The following is a 20380-nucleotide window of genomic DNA, read 5'->3' as shown; positions in this document are numbered from 1 at the left end:
AAATTTTTTTGGTCACGAAAGCTTCAAACATTCAAGACCCAAACAGTCTAGTGATTGGAGAGTGAAACGTCTCCCCCGGACGTACCGAGTTCAAATCCCTCTAATCACCTATTGTTTTAGCTATGTGGTTCGAGGCTGGCCATTGCAGTCAAACTATAGTTCGCTGCAGACAAGCAGTTAGGTCAAACATAAATAAATAGAATCATTGCGAAATTATAACGACCTTTCTAATCTCTAAAATAATGTTGTTTGATGGGAGAAGAATAACCCGTCCAGTTTTCATAAACTTTGTCTTCCTAAGACGCAAAGAGTTGGGCTGAATGTCGTGTAATGAGAACGCTAATTAGGCTTCAGGTTGAAAAGTTGAGAAACGTTTGTAGCATAGTCGCCTTACTGATTTTGGCACCAGTTTGGATTAAATCTAAACGGCTGACTGAGTTGTTTATTTGCTATTTTCACTCTTCCTTTCAACTCCGCTAAACTTCGACGGCTCACTCGGGAAGCTATTTGCAGTAACTCTGATTAAAGTGATGTTGATAACACGAAATGCAAATGTTAGCGTAATTGTGTATTGTGACTTGTTTAACTGCTGTGATTTACTTGATCAAGGGACGTGATAGTAAGTTAGACAAAAGTTTGTTTACAATTGGTTTCATCCATACTATTACATTATAACAATCTACAATGTAAACACTACTGAACAGACTCAGCTTAAACTTTAGGAAAAATATAGCTACCATATCAACGATGGTAATTCACACTTCGATACTGACTGTAGGCTTTTCCCCTTCGGCTTTAAAAGTTCTGAAGTGGGGATTTTAAAAAATCTGGCAAATGGATATTTGCTTAGTCTGCAGGTTTGCTGCGGCGGGGGTACAGTAGAACCTCGGTTAACCGAGCCTCGCTTAACCGAGACTCCGGGTTAACCGAGGCCGTCCTCGAACGATGTTTTTATTTAAAAAGCAAAAGAAACACGCACAAACTACGTACAGTAATGAGCGTTTGGGTGCTCCTTTTATCGCAATACGCACGCTAGCCTGCAATGCGTTAAAACTACTGTACAGTAAAATGTTGGCAACTGTTGTGTTTCCTCGGCCAAATATTTGCGTAGCTTAGCGCTTATCTTTGCCGAATGCATACGGCACTGTCACCCGACACCGCTCGCCAGAGCAGCTGCAGGTGTTGTAACCCGACACCGCTCGCCGCCGGACCAATGCGAACTGTTTCAATGCCGAGACGCGACTGAGCCACTCGCTCTCCCCACCACCCCGATTCGACAAAAGTTTTTTTTTACGGCGATGAATCTGATGGGGCGACTGAGAAAATATCACATACAGAAGGTCTAAGAATGATCGAGGGAGCACTGGCATCACTGAGCTATAATTCTAACTGGAGGTAGCACTGAATGTCAAAGATGCGTGTCGCCAGCCGCCATGTTTGCGTGAGGTGTGAGTTAAAATGAAGCCATGTTATTGGATGAAAAAACTCACTGCTATGCAAACCTAGTTATAGAAGCCATGTTATTGGATGAAAAAACCTGCTGCTATACCAACCTAACAAAATCAGCGACACGCTTTTAACAGACTTCTGCAATGGCAGTGCTACCTCCAGTTATAATTTTAGCTCAGTGACTGGCATACATTGAACAACAAGAAACCGCAACAACAAACGATTTAGTTTGGCTGCGACGCTGGCGCAACAGGGCGGCTAACCTAAGATCCTCTAATCTAAGTCAAAAAACAATAACTGATTTCTTTGGGAAAAAAGATTAGCTTACTTTGTTTATTTTTGTACAATGTACAGTAAATTAATTTTCATTTCTTTGATTTAATTTTGTAAACAGGAATACTGTACTGTAACTAAACTTCTGTACATTGTGTAGCCTATATCATACGTATTCAGTTGTGCAATAAATTGAGTGTTATATTAAAACAGTGTTTAGTATTGTGAGTGTTACCGTTTCCTCTCACGTTTTATTGCGTACTAATAACATTTCTTGTACTAATAAACTAAACAACAGTTCAGTTAATAACTTTTGTTCATGTTTTAGTATATCTTGAGCTATTTTTAGCCCCGGTAACGATTTTTAGGTTACGTTCCGTGTTATCCGAGGTTCGCCGTATCCGAGGTACCCTCGGTCCCAATTACCTCGGTTAACCGAGGTTCTACTGTATTATAAATTTTTCATTGATTAGTATCAGCTCGGGAAAAAGTCAGTTGTACTTTCAACTCAAATTTGACAGTGATTTAGGAAATACTTATGCAGCCACCTAAATCTGTCATAATTATGTTGCACTACAGGGATTTCAAATTTTTTTATCTGGGTACTTAAGTTTCAGGGAGGATTCCTTTTTCAGCCATAACTCGCAAACACTGGAAAGAACAAATTTATAAATATATTTTTATATATTACAGTTTTGTTCCAAATATAAAATAGAATATTCTCAATTTTATAATAAATGTAGTGTGTTTCATTGCTAATGTTTAGGTTTAACCCCTGAAATAACCAGACAGCAAAATGAATGCAGCGCTAGTATTGCCTGCAGAAGAAAGCAGGCGACACAGCGACATGCATGAAACGGAGAGTGTAGTAAAACACTTATGCATTCAACGACCAAGAAAAAATAATGAACATTAAACTAGATTAGTCATAGAAATTTAGATTCAAAATCCCCTAAATACAAAATACAATCAAAATTCAAAAATCTGTAAAACTCCCAAGATGTAATGGGGAATGATATATCGTATTTACTATCTATATATAAAGCCAAAAGTACCCATGAACTTTTGAGAAAACTACAAGTCACACCCCCATAAACCATATACTTAAAATGTTCGTCATGACGAGAAACCTAGCGCAAAACTATCCATTATTTCATAAATTGCCCTTTAATTCCTTTCTAAAGGGAACTTTTCATATACCTAAGGTTAAAAATACCTCAGCTGTACTTGTTTGTTATTCTTTCAATTTATTGCCTTATTAAAATCAGGTGTGACTATTTTTGTTTCTTTTACTGTATTTTGTTTATTTCAGGTTAACTTAACCAATCAATAGTTTTATTAATACTTATGATATGATGTCAAACGGGTGAAGCCCGTGGGTAACAGCTAGTATATTTTGTAATCATGAAATCGTTATAGGAGTTAGTACGTTTTAACCCAACAAAAATACCGCAGATATTTATCTTGAATGGGGAAATACCAAGGCATGTTTATAGAATCGCATAGTTTCTTGAATGTGATTTGTATTACATGGCCATAAAATTAAACTTCGATTTGCAACGCTGGAGAAAGAAGGGACAAACTTTTACAGCATCCGTACACCGCTAGAACTTAAAACTTAATTTTACAGTTAACAGTTAGAATATTCCTCCATCGCCGTAATGTGTCAGGACAGTAAAGGAAGTACTTATGCACACTTTGCTCTGTTCAATGGAATACCAGACTGGAGTTCTGCCAGATGGCAACCAATCAGCTTCCAGCGTTCCAACCGATTTGAGCGAATAGCTTAGGCACGCTATTGACACAGATTGTATGAGGATTTGTGTTGATTTGGGACAAGTATTGTTAATATGGTACTGTTAGGATTATAAAACACATTTTAAAGCGGTATTAATCATTACATTTACCGGTAACGCTAAATCATGTTGATAAATGTATACTATGTAACTACTATGTACTATGTATTTAAGAAAAATTAATCTTCGGTACAGCCACGCTGTGTACATCACAATAAGGAATTGGCAAATTAACACAAAGTTAAATAACAAAATTATAAAACTGTTATTTTTAAGTTTTAAAATGTAAAAGTGGCTTTACTAGTATTAAAAAAATGCCTAAAAAGATTTTTTCAAGAAAGGATAATCCTAACAAATAGATTAAAATGTACTTTGCATTCGCTTGTGTGCTTTAACAGCGTTACGTTTGAACAATGAAAAGTTTTTGTTTACCAAACCATTGTTTGCTGTAACAAAAAACGCATGTGGTAATAGCGAGCTGTCACTGACAAAACCTGCAATAACATTTGTCACATAAGTTCTACTTTTTCTCTTTGTATACACAGTTTAACAACGATAATAATAATTCATTTTAAAGTAAATGGGCAGGTTCTTAGAAATAAAAGAGTATTCGCTATTTTATTACCACAACAAAAAGACATTGTGGCAAAAAATTAGGTTTTGGATTTGTTCATGCTGTAAGATTTTATATTTATTTGTTTTGAAAAGTTTATCAGATTAAAAAATAAATCACAGATTTTACCAAGACAAAAATATCTAATATTATAACAAGTTGCTCTACAGGTTAAGAAATAGATTTGATTAAAAATCAAAGCAGGCAAATAGAAATTTGCTTAGTCTGCAGATATGCTGCGGTGGGGGTATTTATGTTCAATGTTTGTGTTTATGTTTTAGGCCTACTAAAAATACCCGTATATGGACGAAATGTAAAAGTAAATTGCCCTCAAGCACTGTATTCTATAATTTTGTTGATCATTAAACAAGTGCAATCCAAAAAGAAATTATAAATAGGAAAAAGCAAAAATACAGTAAATAGAAAATACCCCCGCCGCAGCAAACCTGCAGACTAAGCGAATTTTCATTTACGTGGCTGGATTTCTACTAAAACATTCCATAAAAATTGGCAGTTTTTATTCCTATTTAAAAAACATTAATTTTAATGAGTACTTCGGTTTGCTGCTACAGGGAAGGTATTGAGGTGTGTTTTAAATTAAATGTTGTTAGTTTTATTTTATGTTGTTATGTTGCTGGTTTAACAAATTACCAAATTTTATTAAAATATATACATAAACGAGCAAACTGCACTAGTTCATTTATAAAAATAACATGGGAATTTTAAATTAAATTTGTTTTTATTATCTCCGTAACCGTTAGGCATACAACAACGCTTCAATATACAAAATTATTTATTTCTTCAGCTTTACAAAATTGTTTGGAAAGCAATTGTGAAATGTTATGTTTTTAGAGTCAAAAATGGGAAAACCCAATTTTTACACCATAAAACCCCCTGTTCAAAAAGTCCGATCATGCTGGTTCGCGAATGCGTTCGATTAAACGCAGGTTTACACGTTTGTACAAAATTTCATCAAAATCGGATCACTTTTGCTCGAGTTATCTCGCTAACGGACACACATATTTTTATAGGTGAATTTGAACGGAAGGTGTTTTTAGCCTCTGGGTACCTCAAAACGAAAAAGTAAATCGGTCCCGAGTCTAGGTCTTGCCATGAGAATAGCTTATTCCCTATAAGGGAAATTCGCTATAAGATCATGAAAAATACATAACTATTATATCTTTTAGTACCCATCTCTGTGTAAAGTTTGATCTTATAACTGTAATATAATATACATTCCGAGTTATATTTTTTACAGCCTTTGTTACATTTGCTTTTATTTTACTTGCCCATTTACACACCAACAGAATTTACATTATTTACAAAATAAGCTGAACATTGTAATTTCTAACATTTGTAGAAACAAAACAGTAACATATTTACCTATTTACTTTTCACACAAATTACTTTCCTGAGCTATTAACTTTTTCACGTTATTGTTTTTTAGAATATTTATTTTTTTTTTCAGTTATATAATTTTACAAAATTAATTTGCTAAGGCAAAAACGTTTTTTTACCACAAAATATTTTACTTTTTCATTATACAGAGGAAAACTTACATTGTTGTGATCTTGTTGGGCACTTAAAAGAACTGTTAATCAAGGGCAAAATCCTGACAGTTAGTGGTCAGAGAGTTATCTCCAGTAACATCATTACTGACTCCAAACAGCACTAAAAGCATTCAATTAGTATAGAGCAATTAACAACTAAACAACTCCTCAATAGTACACGAATTTCTCTTTGCAAATCGTTCAGTTTTGTAAAGCAATCAAATAAAAATATAGCCATTCTGGTCCCTTAGTCATATGTTATGCATAATATTGTATAACTATTACAATGATACTTGGATGGTATTTATATTTGCACTTATATTATGATCTTTTTGGTATAAACAGACTATTTAGAATCTCTATGACTTTCTTTGGTTTTAACATTATATTAATTTTAGTCAATGCATCACTAGCCATAGCTAGGCCTAGCTAAACAAAAAACATATAAACCATATAATATTCAAACTTATTTCCTACTGATCAAAAATGTCTTGTTTGACGAAATAATAATATTTGGGTATTTATAACACCAATAATTGTAGTATCATTCCAAAAACAATGGATTTTACTTTCACCCCCTAATCCATGGTATGTCCAGGCTTTTTTTATTTGTTTGAAATGTTTATTTTTAATGGTGCCTTTGTCTTTGGTGATTTTCCCATTGAAAACCATAAAATTAGGTAACAGAAAACACGGATTTTCTCGAAAATGGCCTGAACGATTTTGATGAAGGTTTAGTATGTTTTATTCCTTTAGATTATGAACAAAATTGTACAAATCCCATTTCCGTAAAAATCATAGGTTTAAAGTTATTGCAAATTATGTTATTTTAATAAAAACCCCATAAAAAACAAAAATTGGATTTTAAAAAACCGGTTTCGATTAAAACTTAAGTGTTATGGTCATTCAAATTCTGATCACGGTTCAACAGTTTTTGTAACTTATGTAGTTTTTTAGTTGAACAGTATTTAACAGAACATTTAAAAAAACCTTAAAATTACAAGAAATCGAACTTTGGAAAAAACCGGGTTTGATTCTAATTAATGTGTTATGGCCCTTATAACTCTAAACAAAATAGTGACCATTTCTGTAACAATTACGGTTCAAAAGTTATTGCAGCTTTTGTGATTTTTCAATATAAAATGGGTATCATAGTTACTCTCACTGCTTGCCCATGATAAATGTTGTTGACAAGCTTATGGGAGAAAATTTGTGTCAGATAGCTGATGCCATTTATTTTTGGTTTAGTTAAATAGATTAACAATTGGAAAAACTTGTATTTAATTTATAAAATTAGGAATTAAATTTAATTATTATCCATATATAAAGCCCAAAGTACCCATGAACCTTTGAGAAAACTAAAAGTCACACCTCCATAAACCATATACTTAAAATGTTCGTCATGACGAGAAACCTTGCGCAACACTATCCATTATTTCATATATTGCCTTTTAAGGTCGTAATTCCTTTCTAAAGGGAACTTTATTTATACCTAATGTTAAAAATACCTCAGCAGTATTAATTTGTTTGTTAATATCCAGTGAATGAAATCTGAACGTCATCCAAAGATTCCAATCCAAGGTTCTAACGAACATTCTCCAGGCACCATGGTTCGTTAATAACGAAGTGCTTCATAGGGACAGTCGAACCCCAACGGTCAAAGAAGAAATTTCAAGGTTGAGTGCCAAATACTAAGAAATTATAATACCATACTAACTACCTTGCTTTAAATTTGTTGGACAACAGCAACTGTGTATCGTAGATTGAAAAGATGCCATGTTTTGGGCCTGAGTTGTAGTTTTTAGAAATGTATGGACTTATAACTTTGTACCAATATGCAAAGTTTGTGTGCTACCTTAATTGTTAGATAAAGATTAACTACTGCGTTTAAATTTTATCATATTTGCTTGCTGTTCTATTTTTGTTGAACAGATTGTAAATAAATAATAAAAAAAAAACTGAACCAACCAATAGTTGTATTAATACTTATGAAGTCAAACGGGGTGAAGCCCGTGGGTAACAGCTAGTTATTATAGAATTCGAAATCATGTACGTAAAGGGGAAAAGTAAACTCGTACACGTTGAAAACTGTATTGACTAAAAAAAGTTTTCGATGGCTCAAAAACAACTAGTAAATGGGGAAAATTAAAACTAAATATTTATTGGTGTGGTGTCTGATTGAACATTGTGATTGTCTGATATTGAACATTGAACTATCAAATTAATTGAACTTTAATTTATTTATAAATGTTATTTATGATAAAATCATCATTTACTTAATTGTTTTTTTTTTTATGTGACTCAGTCATCAAACTATTCATTCCAAACACTCAAACAATAAGAATTCATAATCAAATTTTAGTCTGTGCTCTAACCAAGGGGTTTTAACCACCCCTCGCCTGGATACTACTGTCATTTCCCTCGAATTGACTGAATGGCTGTACTTACCGAGGGAAAGATGTTGTCAAGAGGTCACTCCAGCAAACACTGGACTAGACGCAGGCTGGGGGCGCAGGCGTTACAACCCCCACACTGTGCCACCTCTCTACCCCGGCCCGGGCGTGCACTCTGGGATTTGCTCGAATAGTACATTTTATTTGTTCGCACATAATAATGGTAAACTGCATTATTGTTACGCTTTTTGAGCTGCTTAAAATTGGCTACTTCGTTTCAAACTGAAATAGTAGTGTATTAAATTACCACAATAATATATAACGAATTTGTTGAATCAATCAACAACTGTTTTCGGAACCTCATTGCTCCAATTTGAAATATCAATTTCAAAACTATAAAAATGTCACGGAATTGAAAAAAAAACATTGATTGCGAAAGACAATATATATCAAATACACTTATTTATGGCCGGTGAACATAGCAAAACCGTTGCAGGTATTTTCTATTTTTAAAATAGAGCAACAAAGCTTTAAGACTAGTCAATTATGTAAAAAATATTAGACTAACTGTGGACTATGTAACCTACTTTGTTTCAGGCATTGCATCAAGCCTGGAAGAAAATGGGAATACTAGTTTTATTTTTACTATATTAATACTTTAAGAACTTTTATTAAATATATTTATGTATAATTAAAATCTAATGCAGAGTTTTAGCATGTATTTAATGTGTTGGAAAATATTTAAAAGTTTTTGGTAAACATTATTGTATAGTTTAAAACAAGGCAGCCACTTTCAAGCGGCCTAAACTTACTAATGAAAAACTAGAATATTTTTATTCATCGTTATATTACTGTATATCCACGTTTTAGGAGGCAAAGTTTTCTTTCTGCACGTACATAAATTGTTTTTAGGTAAAATAATTCACAAAGAAATATCCTACACCATTATCTAATCATGGATTATTGTGTGGCCCCAATATTTATTTGCCAACATATGATTATATTTTTTATGGTTTGATGGGTTGCCAAGACCGCAAATGCTTATCTCTATTGGGAAGCCTATTTGACTTAGATTTTCAAATCTGTAACTTTTCAGAAGTTAAAGAAAAAACTTGTTTCAATCCGTTTTATCAAAAATACATGATAATTGTCATTTTAGGAAAACACCTTACTTACTTACAGATTTATGTAACGATATTCCACTATAAGTCCTAGTTCATAAGTCCAGTATATGCTGGGCTCAGGCTGTACAATGTGCTGCCTGCAAACTATAAACTGTTAAATGAAAATAATTTTAAAGATAAAACAGGTGACCTCTTAATTGACAGAGCCTTTTATTTAATTGCAAATTTTCACAATGCCCTTTTAGTTTAGAATAGTTTTATCATTCAATTTTGTTAATTTATATTATTATCTTGATTACTATTTTATTTTTTATATTCTGATAATTTTAACTCTGACAATGCACCTATTCTGTATGTAACACATGTAAAGAATGTTATGTGCAAATAAAATATGTCTATGTCGATGTCTATGTCTATATTATCTAATATCCATTTGGGATTCGTCCAAAATACCAGCCAACTGTTTATAAAAGTGTGTTTGTCTTAGGATTGGGTTAACCGAGATAGAATTTAAACTTGATTTGTTTTTACTGTAATGTGCCAATATTTTAGTTGTCTTCAACCCAAAAACGACATAAATTGTTTATTTAGATAGTATATTGCGTTATCGTTGTACTACTGATCATACTAGAATTTTTTCATTGTGGTCATATTTCTAAGGTAAACAAATTTACCTTCCAAATTTACGTTCTTTGAAAACTAATCCTATAGGTATCGAAAATAAAAAAATAAAAAGTAATACATATTTAGTCAAAAATTTAAAATGTTGCGATCCAAACATAGTGATGTACGAAGAAACACAAACGTAGGCAAAAACAACGTTTATTGTACGTCATAGTGATCGCATTTTTGTTCAGGTTACTCTTGCACTATCTTTCGAGCCAGTAACTAGATAACCAAGCGAAATGGTAATTTACACCAAATTAAGATTACTCTAATACTTCCTTATTAAATGGCGACCATACAAAGTAGGTATTTTAAGCCAAGTATGAATGGAGATGAGTGTAGGATTAGTGGCGTACTTGTAGTCTTGTTAGTGACTAAGGCCGACATTCCTTTGACACAGGTGTTAATTTATAGCCCATACAGCTAAAGGCAACTAAGGGGACCTACAGTTTATAGTGGAGTCCGAACCACATTTTTGCCTTGGTGTATACTAATTGGTCTAATTATCAGGATAGTACTGCGGATAGTCGTGGTACTCACTAGTGCGGACGTTAATCCACACCAGGGAGTATCGCATCCACAGTGCATGCCTATAAATATCCACAATTCGTTATTGTCTTGTATACAAATGTAAAATAAATTGAACTGTGCGCCATAATCTCCTTTTCAACAGAGTTTACATTATTTAATGCATCCTATATGAACCTCGGCGTGGATTAGTTTTAGATATATCTCAAGGTTTACTTCTAATAACAATATTTTTAATTTGATGATTGTTTACTGTGTTAATCAAAATCGTTTATAATCGTTCACAACAAGCGGTTGGGCTGTACAACTTTATCTAATAAACAGATAAGAAAAGGAAACTTCACGTATCAATGGTAAGTTATCATTTATTCCCATCCCAATCTAACTAACGAAAGAAAGTTAATAAACACTCAAATATTGGGAATATGTTAAAATTAAATACTCAATGTCAATATTGAAATTCTTCGTTATTTCAATCAATCTTATCTTACTTATCTTATCTTACTAATATTATAAATGTGAAAGTTTGTGTGTTTGTTTGTTTGTTTGTTTGAAGTTCAATCACGCATTAACGACTGGACGGATTGGGCAGAAATTTTGCATGATGATAGCTCACATTCCCGATTAACATATGGGCATATTTTTTCCTGACAAATCCTTTCGGGCTCCGCTCCGCACAATTTGTTTTTCAGGATTAATTTTGCTAACAGTGTCATTTAGAGGCTTCTGATTGACTATAACGAAGGTTTAGTAAGTGAAAAATTATTTTTGTTCATAGAATAAAATTATAAATGCCTCAAATTCAATTTTATATCTTTTTATTATGAAATTAAACCGTCATAACCTAACCAAACCAACCAAACGTACTGATAATGAAAAAATCTAATGAAGGTTTATTAATCGAAAAAAATGGTTCTGTTCATAAAATAAAATTATAAATGCCTCAAATCCTATTTTACATTTTTTTATTATAAAATTAAACTACATAACCTAACCAAACTAACCAGACTTGCTAACAATGAAAAATCAAATGAAGGTTTAACCGAAAAAAACATTTCTGTTCATAAAATAAAACTATAAATGGGTCAAATTCAATTCCATAATGTTTTAATTATCAAATTAAACTGCCATAACCTAACCAAACCAACCAAACTTGTTAATAATGAAAAAAATCCAATACAAAATAATTGTGCAACGGGTGGGAATCGAACCCGGATCCTTCGGATCATTAACCCAGCACTCTATCCACTACATCACCGAGGCCGTTGGCATCAACGTATCGTCGCGGTAATGATGTTCCCTTTAGCCAATCAGAAGCCTCAAAATAATATTGTAGGCAACACTAATCCTGAAATAAAAATTCAGCCTCCGCTCCAGTGGCTCTGCAGTTTCCCATGTTAACCTTATGAGTATTCATATTAAAAGGGAATTAAAGAATTTTGTCAGCTGTTTCAACTAAAAAGTTGGTTCTATGATATGAAAAGCATTAAAAAGTTAAGTTTTACCAACAGGGTGCAGCACTATTATTTGTTTTGCATTTATCATAACTACAGCTCAATTTACAGCTAATTTATTTTTCTCTATTGTTTAGGTGAAGTGGTAGAACATTATGACTATGGTAGATGTGTAATACTATGGTATACCGTAAATTTAAATAAGCAAATTTTATCAAACTGTGTCCTCCCCTATTGAAAATGCAAATGCAAAGCTCGAGTATAACTGCAATAAGCGTTTTATACTTATATGCCGACCCCGTACGAAGGACGGGTACTCTGCTAGTAAATAATAACTTTAAGTAAATTAAATTTATGAACGACAAGTTTTGTAACGTTCATAAAACAGTTATCTAAATTGATTGGCCACATATTTTTCATTAATTTCCACAAGCCAAGGGGTTTAAAAAATAAAAAACGTGTTGAGAATAAAACTCCAAAGTAAAGCAAAGCGTGAGGTTTTGGAAAATAGAGCACTATCTTGGATTCCGACGACGACGAAAGAAAAGGTGTAAATAATTGGGGAAATAAGAGAGTGGATGAAAACGAGAGTGATTTATACCACAAAAACTAGCGTGTTGCAGGGCGGGGCCTCGACACGCTAGCTTCGCTGTTACCTACTTGTGGAATATTATCATCCAACCCTGTGAACATGACATTTCAATACGAACCGTCCGAAGGTTGCCGATCGATATCTTGGACTGGCCCGAATGACATTCGCCTATTGGGTCTGATGATGATTGGAGTGTCCAATCGAAATCGATCATTACTTACCATCTTTTTTGTATATTTACCGTCTTGTGAGTATAAATGGTATACCGTCTTGTATAAGCGTAAATGTTTTAAAAGTTATAAGACGTTTCTTTTATTTACTTTTTGTAATTATTGTACTTATTAGAGTTAGTCTAATAATTTTAGACCCGCAACGCATTCGTATAAAAACTGCTATTTCGCTGCAGTATGACAAAAAATTCTTTACATATGCCTAATTATTATTTTTTATATTGCATGTGTTGACATGTTACATTGAAACACAGACTGGGAGACTCGGGAGTATGATATTTAGATAACTGTTCCAATATGGCCAGAACATTTGTGTTCCATGTGAGCAATTATTTGACGGTTAAACTTTGTTAATATATTCTGCGAGCGGCGCTTTTGTTGAGATGTTCAAAACTAATATTGATCTTCATTCGTAGGCGTTTTGTCATGACTTATATAAGCGATAAATCTTTTAAGAGTTAAACCACAACAGTGCTTGTACTAACTTAAGCATTGTGTATAAAAGGGCTATTTAATCCGTCTGTAAAATATAAATTATATATGTATGATTAAGCATATCAACGCTTTCGACGCGATCGTAATTGTAATTTAACACATTTATTTACGCAGCATGCGTAAGTAATCAAGCTTCGCGTTGATGCGAAGCTAAGATTTTTTCTCTTAATGTCTAAAGCCATATAAGCTGTAGTTTATAGTGGTGCGTACATTTTTATTGCTGCAAAGTATGTCCGCTGATTTTGCCGAAGAAAACAGTACCGTAACAAACATTGTCGTATGATCATAAAATCTGGTTTTTGTGTACCTAGTACATTTTATTTTCCGGTATTTGAATTTTGTGAATTGTGTAGCTCAAAGAATGGTTCAGTATGACAAAAATATTGTTCATCACATGGGTCAGAGCTATATTTCCCAACCTCGGTCGTTAAACTTCAGCTCAGACCGAAAAGAGTCACTTTGCACACTTGTGACGAAATAGACTATTTCATTAGGTGTATATGCATAGTTTACTTAATTGAATTACTTCCTATGCATGAATCAATTACATTTTGTATTTTTACAATATTTTAACTTAATTTTCAAGGTTTCACGTATGTTTAAAATTATTTACTATGTTTTTAAAGGTAAACCATTTTAAGAACATTACGGTCAATAAAGCTTGAACTGAACTAGTGCTGAGTCATTTTTCTTTTTTAACTACTTCTAGCTTTTTAAATCTAACTCTCGACTTTTACCAATGTGGTCTTTGCTGGTCACCTTCATAATTTAGTCTCCGAGACATTCACAACTGCCTAAGTCATTTCCTATTTCTAAAAAAGATTACACGCTGTTCCGAAATTATGATTTAATGAAGTGCCTGGGTTATTTTGTTAAGTTAGAAAAATAGGTTTTACATACCTGGTCAAATAGTCCAATTATTAAAAATACTCAGTAGCTTAACATGTGTCGTAGCAAAGACAACATTGCAAAGCTTGAAACTCGGCATAAACCCAATCAAAAATGTCTGTTATATTTTAACTATCTATATAGAAAGGAGGGTATCCTTTCTAGATATTTTCAGTATTTTCCCCCTGTCGCCCACAATTTTTACGCAAGCAATCGCCATACGCTGTCCATGCTTTGCAACGGGATGAGACTGCGGAGGGTAATAACACGGCACAAAATCTACTGTAAAAACTGCTGAAATACACCCCTCATTGTTTATAGGAAGCAAATCACAATCAAAATTGTACCATCCCCCACGCTGTAAATAAAACACGAGCTGAGAAAAAAGGTTTTAAAGAAACATGCTTGCCTGTCAATAATATGCAAAACAGCATGAATACCATGCATACATACATTACAGTTGTTTACATGTTATATTGATTACTAGTTTCATATATTACCCCGATGATTGAGTTTTTTTTCAGTTTTACTGCGATAATCACAAAGGTTTAATTTTTTATAAGAATTACTTATGCACGAGTGCTTCTGTTGCTCATTCTTCTAAGCACGCGAGGTAGTAATTTTAATATTAGGCTACAATCCTAGAAACAGGACAAAGAAATACCATGCATAACCATTTACATAAGAAGCGCTGGAACATTGTTCTATTTAGTGTGTGAATTGTTTAGAAATACTGGGAGTTAAAGAGTCACACCATTTCCTGGGATGTGGACGGAAACGGAAATCAAGATGGTGTAAGAAAATGAGATCTTGAAGGAAACTTATTGAAAAGTTACAAAAACTGTGAATCGCCGGGAAACAAGACGTTTAAGACTGAATTAAACCTGAAAATAGTACTATTTGTTTTATTTCATACACTATACAGCCTATACTTAGACATTATGTCCAGTTAGATGTCACTATATGTAATTGAAAGCTAGATTTCATAAGTCATTTGTTCGAGCAAGGGTTTTTGCACATTTATAATAATAAAAGTTTAGATTTTGCTTTTTTAAAAGTATAATTATTTTATATCGGCCTTATACATTACCCATATGTTTGTAAAGTATTATTATAAAGACAAATTTATCGTTTTATACACAAACCTCGAAGTGTACAATATACAGCATTAAATTCATTGAATATCTTGTTTCAACACATAACTGTTGAAAGAAGAATATAACAGTTTCAACTTATTCTAGTAATATGATCCATCATCTCATTCAAGCTTTAAAGTAGGGTGAAATGTCCTTTCCGATATGAGATATAAAATCAATTAAGTTAGAGTTCAGAACTGGATGGAGTCGTAAAAATGTCTAAAGAGACGAATGCGATCATTTCCTGTCTGAGAATAGCCTTGAGTCATCCTGCAGGAAAATGAGACAATTTAGATTTATTTCTAGATAAATGAGACACTTCGATAGATTCGATCTATGGTCAAATTTAGAACTTGAGTAGACTTCACTTGGGTTTATACCTCTGCCATAGATGAAGAAATACAAATATATTACTTCATCTATGCTTCTGCCTTCTTTGAAACCGGCTATAAACCTGAATAGTGAAAATAAATCTTCATGCCTTCATGCCTGCTAGTATTACCAATTGTTTTGGAAAACTTGTTTTTTTGCAATAATTATTAATAGTGTTGGTTTGGGATGTTCAAATGTATCGTTACATTCTACGAAATATTTGCGATACCTATTTATGATTTTCTATTTGATTACTAAATATACCCCTAGATGGGAATTTAAGTTCGGGGTTAGTACAGAAATCTTCTCATACATACGCAAGTTTCCCAGTCCCAGCATACTGGAAATGCGCGAAGACAAGCATGCATAATTTGGTTTTATACACTTGGGTATTTGGAGTATCAAAAGTTATACTGAATATAATAATTATTATTTCCTCAACACTGATTTAATTGGCTAGTTCAAAATTAATACGATTAGTTTTATGAGAACCATTCGGTTGATCCTGGCTAAACGTTAATTGTTGTTTTAGAACAGAAATATATTAGAACATGAAAGAAAAAAATAATTTATCGGTTGATCTCTTTCAATACAACTATCGTTTTGACCTTATGATATTACCTCAAATTTAAATTTGAAATAAATATTACAAATTGTTTTTCAAATGTTTCATCGGTGATACTTTGGATATGCATGTACCGGTAAAATCTGTAATCATAAAAAATATTACTTTGCATTTGTTAACCCATAAAGCAGGTTTGATGGAAGACTCAGATGAACTGACCAAAAAACTGCCTACAAAATGTATACATCGTGTTTAACTTGAGGTCTGATGAAGACTCCTTTGAGAGATGAAACCAGACAAGAACCACTACGGCAGTAAAAGTTATTTATACCACTATTATATTTACAGTGTGCCATAAATGATTCGGAGGCTAACAACATGAAACAAAAATTTTATAAAGCATTTGATTCACACAGGTTTTTCTTTTTTAAAACAACTTGATATTTATTTTGGATTGTAATCTTTATTTTTTTATGTTAAAAATCCTTACAACTTTGTTTTATCCTTCTTTACTCTGGGCAACACAGATAAATATTAAAATTTTAAATACTAAATAGGAAATTTAGTTTTTAGTGGCATATTATAATAAAATCTAAACCGTCAATATTCACTCAACCTTAAGAAAAGACTATTTTTAATTTTATAATAGGCCTAACTTTTCATATCAAGGAATGTATTTTACTGGTAGGTGAAATGAAACACTTTGAAAGTGATGCATCATGACGTCATTGAGGACAAAGACCACCAAAAGAGGCTGAGAGAATCAAAGCCCTTCAAGTGAAGAGGCTCTTTCTTTTGGATGAGCTGGTCTAGCTTCTGTGTTCTTTTGGCCATGTGGATTTTAAAAAAAACTCCTTAACAGCGGCAAGACCACCGGCCATCTTGGATTTTCTACCCATAGTGGCAATTTTAATGGCTGAAGCATATTACGACATAAAAAATCCTTTCCGTTATATTTTGAACTTAAAATACTTCCGATTCAACATTTATATATTTACAAGGTTTTACGGCGTTTTATGTTCGAAGTGGAAATACAGGAACAAGTAACCTTTTGTACAATACTAGAAATCACAACCAAGGAATGTTCAGATTACCCAAAGCAAACAAATCGCTCTTCAGACATTCTTATCAGTACAACGGACCTAAATATTTCAATCAATTACCGGGAGAAATCAGAAGTTGTTCTTCCTTAAATTAGTTTTCTTTAAAATTGAAACATTGGCTTTTCAAAACTCCAGTCATTGATTTTTTAAATCAGGTTATTAGTTAGCAAAATATTTTTGTATGGCCTTTTCAATTTTATTTCAATTCCATCTGTTTTTTCTTGCATATTTTGTCTGTGTTATTCATAATTAGTAATGAATGTATTTGGTTTAACGAACAAAGTTCTCAAGGTAATTATTAGATTTTTTGTTATAACAATAAATAAGTTTTATTTATATTTACTGTATTTGTATAAGTTAAGTGTCAAACGGCGCCACGGAGAGCGGCATGGTTATTAATCACCTTTTTCAACAAGGACTGGACTCGTACAATTTTTTTACTTATAAATAACTGTGTTTTTTTCTTTCATGTTGTCACAAATAATGGAGACTGTGACAACATAGTTCCAAGGTGAATTTGATTTGTAATGTAAAAAAACTTTTATTTGGGGAATAAAGTCATTATTTTAGGTTTTTGGTATTAAACTAAATTGCTATCTCGCTTTAAAATCCAGGTTACCTATCTCATAATGATATTTTTGTTTGATGTTCAATGCTTACATCCATAGCCTTCTGTGTACATCTAAAAATAAGGAACTTTATTTCAGACCAAATATATAATTTATGCTTGTTTAAAAAGTAAAAAAAACTAGAATCAAACCATAAGTATGGCAATAATTTAAACTAGCAAATGGCTTCTGAAGCCAACTCACACTAGGCTACTGATTATATGTGAATTATTATTTTAACTTTACTAGTATTATATATTTTTAGGGGGAAAATATTAACCCTAACAAGTGCACATTTTACTCTCTTCTTTTTTTTTTTTTTTAATTTTTTTTCCTTTCCCCTTTAAAAAAAAACTTAAAAAAAACTTAAACTTAACTTAAAAAAACTTAAGAGAGTAAAATGTGCATTTGTTAGGGTTAATATTTTTCCCCTAAAAATATACAATAATTTGGCGACGAGCTTGTGGAAGTCTTAAATATTAGTTTAAAAGTTATTAAAACAGTGTTTTCTAGTACAAATTCTACAAATAAAAGTGAAATATTAGTAAAATCTGCATCAAGAGGAGACAAGTCACATGTTCAGTTTTCACAAAAAGTTACAAGTCAACTATTGCAAGTTTATAAGTTGATTAAATTTTAAAGCTGAGTTTTTATTGATATCTGGAAAAAGGAATATTTTATTTCAAAAACACACAAAGGCAAGGTATTTATGTAAAATATAGGACTTGTCATCAATTTTCATGTTAGTACAGAACTTTGCAGAAACCTGTTCAGACAAAGCATTTTGCAGGAAATCCCAAGTGGAAATATTATAAATTTGGAAAATCATTTGCAACTTTTTGTAACTTTTGAAGCAAATGGATCTACTTTAGTAATATATAATCTTATTAAAGGTTAAAAGTAAAATTAAATCAGTCAAATGCAATGAAATGGACTTATGTTTCTTGGAATAGGCCTAGGCTAGTCCTGACTTTGGAAAGTTTTTTACTGTACTGTTCATGCCTAAAACAAACATTTGCCATAGCAAAATGTCAGTTACTGGTAAATTCTCTGAATTTAATGAAGAAGTGGAAGATCTTAGTAATTATTTGGAAAGATTTGAGTTGTACATAAAAGCTAATTCTGTGAAGGAAACAGAAAAAGTTCCATTATTCCTTACTGTTATAGGGCCTAAAGTTTTTGGAGTTTTGAAAAACTTATTGCTTCCCAAAAAGCTTGCTGATGAAACTTATGACAATTTAATTAAGGCTTTAAAGGGTCATTTCACACCAGAAAAGTCAATTATTTCTGAAAGGTGTAAATTTCACAAAAGGTTCCAAAAAGATGGGGAAACGTTAGCTCAGTACGCAGTGGAGATTAAACATTTAGCTGCTTCTTGTGATTTTGGTAATTTCTTAAACGATGCCATGAGGGACCGCTTTGTTAGTGGGATTAAAAACGAGGATATTCAACAACGGTTGATGACAGAGACCGATTCAAATTTTTCGCAACTCTTTGAACTTGCTTGTAGGCTAGAGGCTGCAAGGAAGGAAGTCAAAGGATTTCATTCACAGGGAGAAGTGGGTGAAATAGATTTTGTAAAATCGTACAGACACAGTTCTAAGCCTAGTGGGGGTAAAAACAATTTCCAAAAGCCAAAACTAGGTTATGTCAAAGGTAATAACCTCATGGAAAATAAGAAAGACTATAAATGCTACAGGTGTGGCAAAACTGGTCATAATTGTAATATGTGTTTCTTTAAAGGAGCACGATGTCACTCTTGTGGTAAAATAGGCCATTTGTCGAGTGTTTGTAAGCAAAAACATGGAAAGCCTAAACCTACTAGTAATAGGTCAAGAGTAAATTTTGTAACTGATAGTCCAGATGGAGATGTAAATACTTGCTATGATTTACAGTGTGTTTCTTTGATAAATGAAGTTTCTTTTGATAACAATTATCGAACCACCTTGATGGTCGAAGACAAACCATTGGATATGGTTATTGACACCGGTGCTATTATGACTGTTTTACCTAAACATATTTATGATGATAAATTTAGTCATATAAATTTAAGGCCTACTGAGTTGCAGCTGAAGTCGTACACTGGACACCCATTGGATGTTTTGGGAGAGTTCAAAGCCGCAGTTTCGCACGAAGGAAAGGACTACCATCTACCTGTAGTGGTTGTAGGAATCACCGATCATCGACAGCCAGCACTGTTGGGACGTAATTGGCTACATCAGTTGAAGTTGGACTGGAACAGGATATTACAGGTTGGATCTGGAAATAATGCAGGCAAGTCTAGCCATAATGTTTCTACTTCTACCGCTTCTGTAGAAAATGACTTGAAAAGTAAATTTATGGATGTTTTTGAAGGGCAAATGGGTCTAATTAAAGGTATCACAACGGAGATTGCTGTAGATGAAGAGGCGACTCCAATTTTTTGTAAGGCTAGACCTGTTCCATATGCTTTAAGAGAATCAGTCGAAAAAGAACTTGATAATCTTTTTAAATCTGATGTTATTTATCCAGTCAAAGATAGCCAGTGGAGTACACCCTTGGTTTG

General features: G+C 32.8%; 1 protein-coding gene across 3 annotated transcripts in view; it reads right to left on the bottom strand.

Moving 5' to 3' along the window:
- Positions 1–8174, bottom strand: part of LOC129005976 (calbindin-32) — a 105071-nt gene extending 96897 nt beyond the window's left edge. The window contains exon 1 of one of the 3 annotated variants that reach the window (XM_054435055.1): positions 8130–8174. The gene's annotated coding sequence lies outside the window, so the exon portion shown is untranslated. The remainder of the gene's footprint in view (positions 1–8129) is intronic. The other 2 variants (XM_054435053.1, XM_054435056.1) reach the window with 2 other exon arrangements.
- Positions 8175–20380: the final 12206 nt, after the last annotated feature.

The sequence above is a fragment of the Macrosteles quadrilineatus genome, unplaced genomic scaffold (assembly GCF_028750875.1).
Source record: "Macrosteles quadrilineatus isolate MER2022 unplaced genomic scaffold, UCM_ALF_1.0 Scaffold_48__1_contigs__length_938360, whole genome shotgun sequence".
NCBI classification, from domain to species: Eukaryota; Metazoa; Arthropoda; class Insecta; order Hemiptera; family Cicadellidae; genus Macrosteles; species Macrosteles quadrilineatus.
This window is presented reverse-complemented; position numbering and strand designations above follow the sequence as displayed.